An 11,256-nucleotide genomic window follows, 5' to 3' on the forward strand; every position below is an offset into this window, starting at 1 on the left:
AGTCGGAAGCACACCAAGGAAAGAATATGGTGTCTGGGAGCTCCCTGGCCGTCCAGTGGTTAGCGCTCTGCACTCTCACTGCCGAGAGCCTGGGTTCAGTCCCTGGTCAGGGAACTAAGATCCCGCAAGCTTTGCAGCGCAGCCAAAAAAAACAACAACAAAACAGAATGCCGTATCATGGAAAGAAAGAATGTTTCAAGGAGAAAGTGAAAAACAGGTTAACGTGGGAGGTCAAGTGAAAAGAGGACTGAAAACATCCACTGAATATAGTGGCCACGGAGGTCTTTGATGACCTTACTCTGGCATTAATAATCAATGGTATTAATCTCTAATGGAATAATTTGGGATTACTAATATCTTAAATTCATAGTAGCAACATTTATTCCCAATAATCTTAACATTAGTTTTCATGTCCTTAAACTTACTGAAAATGATAAGTACAGTATAGAATTCCTGTAAACATTTAAACGTCTTTGGAAAACGAGGTTATTTTCCCAGTTCCTTTGGCAGAATGATTTGTGGGAATTAAAAGAACTAACATTGCTGAATATCTCCTGTGTGCTGATGCTTTCACATGCCTTGTAAGCATCGTCTGCATCCTGGTGTCCGTGTCAACCGTTCTAGACCAACAGTGATGGCTGGTGGTGACAGCCTGCAGTTTAGAAAGGTGAGTTGTCCCATGGAACCTTTTGGGTCCTCTTTGCCATACCACATCCCACCAAAGTCGTTGTGTCCAAAACTGAACTCTCATCTGCAAGTCCCCACCCTCAAATTACGTTCTCCTCGTGTCGTTCCTTCTCTTTGTTTTAAAAAGTATCATGGGGCTTCCCTGGTGGCGCAGTGGTTGGGAGTCCGCCTGCCGATGCGGGGGACGCGGGTTCGTGCCCCGGTCCGGGAAGATCCCACGTGCCGCGGAGCGGCTGGGCCCGTGAGCCATGGCCGCTGAGCCTGTGCGTCCAGAGCCTGTGCTACGCAGCGGGAGAGGCCACGGCAGTGGGAGGCCTGCGTACCACAAAAAAAATTTAAAAAAAAAAGTACCATGGGCTAGAAATATTTAAGCTCTCACTCTGCAGAAGCAGAAAGCATCTGGCAGGCAGCCGGCCCTCAGAAATGTTCGTTGTTGCAGTCTGTTGGCTTCCCTCTATAACATTCTCACCTCCTGTTCAGGAGCTTTCACACTTAGAGGAATTGTCGTGGACGGCTCTGCCATCTGTAGGTCCCCCCTAATTTATAAGAGGAGTATTAAATAACATGATGGATGGCGTTCCCGATAATACCAAAACACAGACTCTACTACTCCCCAAGGCTTTTTCTTGTATTGACCCTCGAAAACAAATATACAAAGGAACATATTGTTAAGTCATTTTTACAGGTGGCCAGAATAGTACTTGTCTATTGAGGGGTATAGATTTCTCAAATTCAGGTTCGAAAGATGGCTGTGTTTAGTGAAACCAGGGCTTAGTGCTCGTCATGTTCTTTTTGCAGTTCCTGCTGACGGTTATGTGGTATCAGCTCGGCTTTTAACAGGCTCTGAATTGTGGCTCCATCATTGAGATGACAAGTGACAATGTGAAATGAAGGATTTCTATGCTGTTGATAGGAGAGTCATTCGAGTGCCCTGGATAGCAGACCAGTGTGAAGCAGAGAAATGAGCTTGTATTTTTGCCCACAGAAAGGAATAGCTCACCTTGCTAAGAAGAAAGGTTTCGGAGAGGGTTATGACTTTCCTCAAATCACAACAATGGATCTATTTAAGTCCTGGAACTCTGCTGGTTGCCCCAGAAATCTGTACTACAAAGCATCATCCAAAAAAACAGTCAACCTTGACTGTAAAAGCTGAGAGGCTGGTGTTTGAATCCCTTTTCACAGAGGAGGAAACCAGGTAGAAGAGACTAAAGAACATGTCCCAAGGCTATGTTGTCAGAGCTGTCAGGCAGTGAAACATGCTGGCTAGGTCATCAAGAGCATTGCTCTTTCTCTATCTCGATGTTGGGGAACATCTGCCAATAAAACAGTTTTATTTTTATCATTAGTGATGATAGTTTTATCATTGTTGCTTTTGAGAAAAAAATTAGCCAGCCAGTTCAGCTGCTTCTTGAGTATTCCCTTAAAAGTGACCACTGGACCATGCTGTTGGAAGGAGGCTGTGTGTTCAGGTCATTAAAAAATAACAAATCTTGGACTTCCCTGGTGGCGCAGTGGTTAAGAATCTGCCTGCCAATGCAGGGGACACGGATTTGAGCCCTGGTCCGGGAAGATCCCACATGCCGTGGAGCGACTAAGCCTGTGTGCCACAACTACTGAGCCTGCACTCTAGAGCCCGCGAACCACAACTACTGAGCCCACGTGCCACAACTACTGAAGCCCACACGCCTAGAGCCCGTGCTCCGCAAGAAGAGAAGCCACCGCAATGAGAATACCGTGCACTGCAACGGAGAGTAGCCCCTGCTCACTGCAACTAGAGAAAGCCCACACGCTTCCACGAAGACCCAATGCAGCCAAAAATAAAATTTAAGTAAGTAAATAACAAATCTTTTAAGCTTCAAATGGAGAATTTAGATCATAATTATTTAGTACACAGTTGAATTGGAATGGGATCTAGGAAAACAGAATTCCTCTGTACTCAGATTCTTGAGACATGCTGGATGAGGACTCTATTCATTTGAGTTTACTTTTATATCTAGGAAAGTACTCAGATATAGTAAAGTGATAATACTTGCTGAAGTATTTCCATTAGTAGTATAACATCTACTGAGAAAAACTGTCTTTATTCAGCCGACATTACTGAGTACCTAATACCTGCCAGGCCTGACATATAGTTATAAGAAGAAATAAACTTGCTGTTTTTAAGGAGTTCACTGCTTTACAAAAGAGACAAATCATTATAATATATGTATAATTTGTGTATAATAATGCGTATACATAATAACATGTATAACACTCAGAACACTGTGGGAAAACAATGGGAGAGTCAACTTTGGAGATCTCTAACAATTTTATAGGGGAGACACCATTTGATCTAAGTCTTCTTAAATTCCAGAAGATACTTCACTAGCCTAGAGGGACACCTGTTAATATTATAAATATAGCATGGCCTAAAAACTGTTTATGTCTAATAAATTAAAAACCAGAGAAAGCAAAGCTGTTATTCTCAAAGTATGGGCGAGAACAAGGTGGAATGTGAACAGTAGAACATCCGATAAGAATGAGACCTAGATGCTCAGTTTATTGAGGAAAAAGGTAGTGCCTCCTGATGGTCTCAATACATGAAAGTCAAATAGAAAAAGAACTCTCCATGTATTCACAGTTCATCCAGATTTGCTCCAAACTCAGAACTGTAAGCAAAACTCGACTATAAATAAATAAATAATTCTAGAGTACGTTCAGTGTGTTCCTTCCTTATTCAAAATCTCAGAATGTTTGAGAGATGCTTAAATGACACATATTATCTACCCCAAACTCTCAATTGCTCAAAGACTAACTCATGAGGCATTTTCATTTATATATGGAAAACGTTTCCTTCTAGTCATGTTGTTTGCCTAAGTAGAATTTTTTAAAATAATTTTTATTGGAGTATAGTTGATTTACAATGTTGTGTTAGTTTCAGGTGTACAGCACAGTGAATCAGTTACACGGATACATAGATCCACTCTTTTCTAGATTCTTTTCCCATAGAGGTCATTACAAAGGATTGAGTAGAGTTTCCTGTGCTCTACAGCAGGTCCTTATTAGTTACCTATTTTATGTATACAGTGTGTCCATATCAGTCCCAATCTCCCAGTTTATCCCTCCCCACCCTTATTCCATAACCATAAGCTTGTTTTCTACATCTGTGGCTCCATTTGTAAATAAATTCGTTTGTATCATTTGTTTTAGATTCCACTTATAAGCGATACAATATGATATTTGTCTTTCTCTGTCTGACATACTTCTCTCAGTATGAGTCTCCAGGTGCATCCACAGTGCTGTAAATGGCCTTATTTCGTTCTTTTTTACGGCCGAGTCGTATTTCATCATGTATATGTGCCACAGCCTCTTCATCCATTCCTCTGTCCATGGACACTTAGTAGGTTTTTTAACTTACCGGACAGCAGTGTCGGGGAAATGTGGAGCCGGACCCGAGGCCGAGCCTGGCGGAGCTGCAGCCGGCGGGGCGGGGCTCTGGGAGCCGCGGCCCCAGGCACCGTGCACACCCCCACCGCCCTCGGCCCAGCCGTGGGCGGGCAGCGCGGACGGCGCAGGCGCGGGCCTGGGCCCGGAGACAGCGCTGGCCGCCGAGGCTCTTAACGTGGGGCCGCACGGGGGAGTCACAGTGCTCAGCCAGCCGCTGCTCTAGCGAAGCTGCTCATTCCGGGGGGTCGCGAACCGATGCCCGCCCCCCACCACTGGGACCGGCGTGCCGGAGAGGAAGGTCCTCTCCCCGCCGAGCGTCTCCACCCAAGCCGAGGACACGGCGCGGTGCGGGGGAAGCTAGGGCTGTACCGAGGCCTGAGCCCCTGGCTGGCGTCCACCGCCCTCTGCGCCGTGACCCAGGCGGCGTGAAGAAGGTTCTCCCTCCGGAGGAGATGGAGCAGGTTTCCGTCAAGCGTGGCGCGAAGACGTCTCTGATGACGGTGGTGAAGGAGACCTCCTTCCTGATGATGACGATGCAGGGCGTGTCCCACGTGCTGGCCCACCCGCTGCGTGTCAGCTCAGCGCGCTGCGTGGTCCAGTTCGTGGGAGGAAGGCCAAGTACAGCGGAAAGCTGAGCTCCACTGGGAAGATTTTCACAGAAGAGGGGCTGCTGGGATTCTCTGTCCGCTTGATCCCTCACCTCCTGGGAGGTGTGGTTTCCTTGCAGGGCTGTAACCTGCCGTCCCGCTTCCTCAGTGCCTACCTGGTGGGTGACAGTGTGGGTGACACCCCAAGGGGGCTGGGGAACGACCAGAATCCAGGTTCCCGGTTCAGCCAGGCCCTGGCCATCCAGAGCCACCCCAGATATGTGTTGGGGGTGCCACTGAGCGTGCTGACCTACCCCTTCCTGCTGGTGGGCGGTCTCATGGCTGCGAACACCTGCAGGCTGGGCCCCCGCCTCACTCCTCAGTGTGCGAATCCGGATCCGCTGCTGGAAGGACCCCAGTGTGCAGGGCCACTTCTTCCGAAGCTCCAGCCTGCTTCTCTGCCGGGTGTCATCAGGATCGTACCTTGCCCGGAGTAACCTGAGTCACCTAAAAAAGCACGCTGTCTCGGCCTGGACACCGTGGGTGGGGCCTGACCATCGTGGGACATGTGTAAGATGACCAGCCCAGCAAGACCTAGATGTGCTCCAGGCCAGCTGGGCTTCAGTTTCCGTTGGTGCCATGCGTCTGTCCAGAAGCAGGGGCTGGGTGGCAGTGAGACTGCGTCCAGTGGATCGGTCACTGTTAGGCCTGGGGAAGGTGGGGCAGAATCCCCTGGCTTTGCAGATTTCCCCGAGTCTGCTTGCAGAGGGCCAGAGAACGGCTCATGGAGCCTGAGGTTGGATGAGCAAAGGCTCTTGAGGTCAGATCCCAGCCCCCATTCACAGCCCTGGGGTCAGCCCCAGCTCTCATCCTGAAGCTCAGCTGGGAGCTTCGCTCTCCTGCTTTGTAAATAGGGTGTGATCCCCTTTCAGGAGCCACCGTCTTCGTTTTTCTCAACTCTGCTTTTCTTTTTTTTTTTTTCGGTACGTGGGCCTCTCACTGTTGTGGCCTCTCCCATTGCGGAGCACAGGCTCCGGATGCGCAGGCTCAGCGGCCATGGCTCACAGGCCCAGCCACTCCGCGGCACGTGGGATCCTCCCGGACCGGGGCTCGAACCCGCGTCCCCTGCATCGGCAGGCGGACTCTCAACCACTGCGCCACCAGGGAAGCCCTCAACTCTGCTTTTCTGATAAGGCAGCACCTTCTGAATGGAAACCGTGTGACTGCTCAGAATGTGTCCCCCTTGTCAAATGCTCGTCGGTTTCATGGTGACGCCTCATGTGCAGGATATGGTTACTTGTGCGGCTGTGAACACCCAGATGTCAAGTAGATCAGTGTCTCTAGTCCTATCCAGTTGGAAGTTCCTAATAAGATTTGACCCTTTTTCCCTCAAATAAATGCATTGGTGGTGATTTCGAAGAAAGTAAAATAAAATAAAATTGCCAGGTATTTTTAACACCATTTATGAGAAATGTAAACGGTAACAGACCCAGATTGTGGGACTGCATGGGCTAAAAGAAATGCCTTTATAATTTATAGTAAGGCAAATATTATTGTTTAAAATTATTTGTATGTTATAAAATTTATAGTACTTTTTAAACAGCTGATTTTTAAATTTCTCTACATATCTTTTAGTGGAAGATAATCAATTACCATTAAACTGAAATTTTTAATAAGCACTAATATGTATTGCATGCTGATGTGTCACCAGTGTTCTATATACTTTATATCAATTTGCTTTTTAAGAAATAATTTACATGTTCAAAGAATATAATCAAAAAATGAAAAAGGTATAGAGTGAAAAGCTTTCTGGCCACTGAAGAAATACTTCAAAAATTTCCACCAGGAAATTCCAGCTTTAGGGGAAGTCAATGCTACCATTTTCTTAAGTGTTTTTCTTGAGCTTTTCTGTGATTATACAAACAAATATATATATATATATATCCATCCCCTGTTTTTACACACTGTTCTACACCTTGCTTCTTAGGATTAGCAGTATATCCTGGTAATATCTCATTCGATGGCATAAATATTTCCTTGTTCTTTATTACAGCATGGTATTTGATTGCATGAGTCCATCAGAACAAACCCTTATAGATGGAAATTTGGGTTTTTTCCACTCTGTTCTTACTGTAACAGCGCTGCAATAAATATCTGCTACAGTGATCAATTTGCTCATTTCCAAGTCCCTCTGTTCAATAAACTCCAGCTAGAGGAGGTGCTGGTCGGAGGTATGTGTGTGCATTTGATAGCTATTGTAAACCATTTTACGTGGTGGCTGTATCGATGTACACCCCCTTGAGCAGTATACCTGTCTCCACCAGACTGTCACCACCAGAGGTGTTATTGATCTTTTTGATCTTTGCCAATCAGATAGGAAGTGCTTATTTTGCTTTAAATGAATTTTCTTGTTAATCCCTATAACAATAAGTACTATTATTATCACCATTTTATATATGAGAAATTAAAGCTTACAGAAGTTGGGATACTGGCTCAAAGTTACTCGGATAAAAGGTGGAAGAATCAAGATTAAACTCACTCTCGTCTGTGTCTTAAACAAAACTCCTAACCATTAAGGAACACAGCCAAATTGTCTTGAAACTTAAATTATATTTCTTGTAATTATGCTTGATGACTCAGAACGTAATTCAAAAGGTGCAGCAGGATTTTTCAGTATCTTAGTGTCAGCATTATCACTATAATTATCACTGAACAATAGATGTGTGTCCTAGTTTAAAAAGCACCCTTGTAGATAGAAGGCAGGTAAACCGGCTTCAGTGGTCTCATATGCTATCACGAGTTCTGAAAAATTTCACCCCACCCCGCAAAACTTCAGCCCTCATAATCCACACCCAGTGGCTTGGTTTCACAGCTAGTTGAACACAGAGGGATGAACTTATATTAGCTGAAATAAAACTTCATTAAGCCTAGGATGTTGATGTCACAGTAACAGGCTCAAAATCTAAAAGATAACACAAGGATTACATAGCACCTTTCTTCTCCATAGTTCAAAGTGCTTTGCAAATATTAAGTTCGGGTCTTCCGCACATGTTGACAGAGTAGAGTCTGCAAAACAAACAACCAAAACCATGTGACTGTTCCCTGTCACCTCCTGACTTTATTGGAGAGACGGTATGTCTCTCCAATAAAGAAACCAACTAGATGGGAATCATGCGCTCACATCATTCCAGGCTGCAGTTTGGAGACCTCACACACGCCGGTACTGGTGCAGGTTTGACTTGTTTGCAGCTCTCAGTGGCGTGTTTGAGGTCTGTGCCCGCCTGGAGAGGTTTCACAAAGAGGAACCACTGTCACCACAAGCTCAGCTCAGAAGCCATGAAGTCTGCCCAAGAATCTCCTGGGAGGCGTTTCATGTCAACGGAGAAAACATGGAGCATTCAACAAACGGTGCGGGGCAAATGGGGGACCATCTGAAAAAGCAGTAACGTCGGACATGTAACACGCATCTTGTACCAAAATGAATTCCAGGTGCATAAAAGATTTAAATGGAAAGAAAAGTTATCTCAGATGGGAGAGGGATTTTATAGTATGACACAATACTCAGAGCCCATAAAAGAAAATATTAATGAAATAGACTTCCAATTTTTAAAAATTCTGCATAGAAAAACCCATCGTAAATAAAGTCAAAGGCAAATGACAAGCTGGGAACATTTTATTCTGTAGACTGAAAAAAAAATGCACAATGTGAGAGTTGTGAGTTAAGTTTTATTTGGGGCAAAAGGAGGACGAGAGCCTGAGAGACAGCATTTCAGAGAGCTCTAAGGAACTGCTCCGAAGAGGTGGGGGGAGGTCAGTATATACGCGACTCTAGTGAAGGGGGGACATGCGGTCAAGCACACGTTTTGGCAGGAGTTTGCTGCTAGTCACAAGGAGCAGATGTCGCCGTTGATGATTTTAGTGCTTTTCTAGATACGAGGAGATGCAAGAAACTGAGTTCATAAAATCGTCTCCTGAAAATATCTGAAGACCTGTTCTGCCAGTTTCTCCCAGAGCACAGAGGGCCTCCTTCCTGATCTCCAGCCTGAACTCCTTTCAGGGGGTGTTGCAGGTCAGCAGCTGCCGCGCCCCGTGATTTAATCCTTGTAGAGGTAGATGGCAAGTGCCAGTTTGTAGTTGGCAATTCCAACTATTATCACAGGCAAGTACTCACTTCTGTAGTTCACAAAGAGCTTCTACCAAGTAAATGAGAGGACCAACATCCTTAGAAAAGTGGATGAGGAATATGAACTTACAGTTTTCAGAAATGGAAACAGAAATGGCTCTTTTTCTTTAATGTTGTAGTAGCATTTGTATTTTATTTATTTTTAATATCTTTATTGAAGTATAATTGCTTTACAATGGTGTGTTAGTTTCTGCTGTGTAACAAAGTGAATCAGCTATGCATATACATATATCCCCATATTCCCTCCCTCTTGGGTCTCCCTCCCACCCTCCCTATCCCACCCCTCTAGGTGGTCACAAAGCACCGAGCTGATCTCCCTGTGCTATGCGGCTGCTTCCCACTAGCTATTTATTTTACATTTGGTCGTGTATATATGTCCATGCCACTCTCTCACTTCGTCCCAGCTTCCGAATTCCCTATTGTGTCCTCAAGTCCGTTCTCTACATGTGTGTCTTTATTCCTGTCCTGCCCCTAAGTTCATCAGTACTGTTTTTTTAGATTCCATATATGTGCATTAGTATACGGTATTTGTTTTTCTCTTTCTGACTGACTTCACTCTGTATGACAGACTCTAGGTCCATCCACCTCACTACAAATAACTCAGTTTCATTTCTTTTTATGGCTGAGTAATATTCCATTGTATATATGTGCCACATCTTCTTTATCCATTCATCTGTCGATGGACACTTACGTTGCTTCCATGTCCTGGCAACTGTAAATAGTGCTGCAATGAACATTGTGGTACACGTAGCTTTTTGAATTAGTTTTCTCAGGGTATATACCCAGCAGTGGGATTGCTGGCTCATATGGTAGTTCTATTTTTGTTTTTTTAAGGAACCTCCATACTGTTCCCCATAGTGACAGTATCAATTTACATTCCCACCAACAGTGCAAGAGGGTTCCCTTTTCTCCACACCCTCTCCAGCATTTATTGTTTGTAGATTTTTTGATGATGGCCATTCTAACCAGTGTGAAGTGATAGGTACCTCATTCTGGTTTTGATTTGCATTTCTCTAATGATTAGTGATGTTGAGCATCTTTTCATGTGTAAGGCCAGACACTATAAAACTCTTAGGGAAAAACATAGGCAGAACACTCTTTGACATAAACCACAGCAAGATCTTTTTTGACCCACCTCCTAGAGAAATGGAAATAAAATAAAAAATAAACAAATTGGACCTAGTGAAACCTAAATGCTTTTGCACAGCAAAGGAAACCATAAACAAGACGAAAAGACAACCCTCAGAATGGGAGAAAATATTTGCAAGTGAAGCAACTGACAAAGGATTAATCTCCAAAATATACAAGCAGCTCATGTGGCTCAATATCAAAAAAACAGCCCAATCCAAAAATGGGCAGAAGACCTAAATAGACATTTCTCCAAAGAAGACATACAGATGGCCAGAAATGGCTCTTAAGCTGATGTTCAAACTCTCACATGAGGAAAGAAAGGCAAATTAAACTACACTGTGATTGTCAAGAATTCAAAAGCTGTTAGCAGCCTCAATTGGCCAGGCTCTAGGGGAAACTTGTATGCTCATGCTGGTGACAGTAATTTGGTCAAATTTAGGATTTATGAAAACTCAAATGCTTATGCTTTTTGACCCACCAATTCTACTTCTAGGGGAATGTAATTTTGAAGAGGGTAGTCAGGAAAGGATTCGATGGAAAGGCAAAGTCTGAAGGAAGTGAGGGAGTGAGCTGTGCTGATGCAGCGTGAAGACAAGCCCAGGCAGAGCACCTAAAGCTGAGTGGAGCTGGCGGAGGGAGAGGCAGGTAGGTGGCGGGACAGCAGGAGGGCCAGTGTGGCCAGACTGGGGAAAGCAAGGGGGGACCATGCAGGAGATGGCAGAGAAGTTTTGGGGGAGCAGGACAGAAACACACATACACACACATATATATACACACATCTGAATATATACGTATATATTCTTTTTCAGATTCTTTTCCATTAGAGGTTATTACAAGGTATTGAGCATAGTTCCCTATGCTATACAGTAGGTCCTTGTTGTTTATTTATTTTATATATAGCGGTGTGTATCTGTCATTCCCCAATTCCCAGTTTATCCCTCTCCCCCTTCCCCTTTGGTAAACATAAGATTGTTATCTATGCTTGTGGGTCTATTCCTGTTTTGTAAATAAGTTCATTTGTATCGTTTTTTTTAGATTCCACATACAAGTGATATCATATGATATTTCTCTTTCTCCGTGTGACGTACTTCACTTAGTATGATCATCTCTAGGTCCACCCATATTGCTGCAAATGACATTATTTCATTCTCTGTTATGGCTGAGTAATATTCCATTGCATATATGTACCACATCTTTTCTATCCATTCTTCTGTTGATGGACACTTAGGTTACTTCTATATC

At 44.4% G+C, this 11,256-nt stretch overlaps 1 pseudogene; it reads left to right on the forward strand.

Annotated features, from left to right (window-relative positions):
• The first annotated feature begins 3,948 nt into the window (after positions 1 to 3,948).
• On the forward strand, positions 3,949 to 5,675 carry LOC131758576 (mitochondrial carrier homolog 1 pseudogene; annotated as a pseudogene).
• Positions 5,676 to 11,256: the final 5,581 nt, after the last annotated feature.

The sequence above is a fragment of the Kogia breviceps genome, chromosome 6 (genome assembly GCF_026419965.1).
Source record: "Kogia breviceps isolate mKogBre1 chromosome 6, mKogBre1 haplotype 1, whole genome shotgun sequence".
Taxonomy (NCBI): domain Eukaryota; kingdom Metazoa; phylum Chordata; class Mammalia; order Artiodactyla; family Physeteridae; genus Kogia; species Kogia breviceps.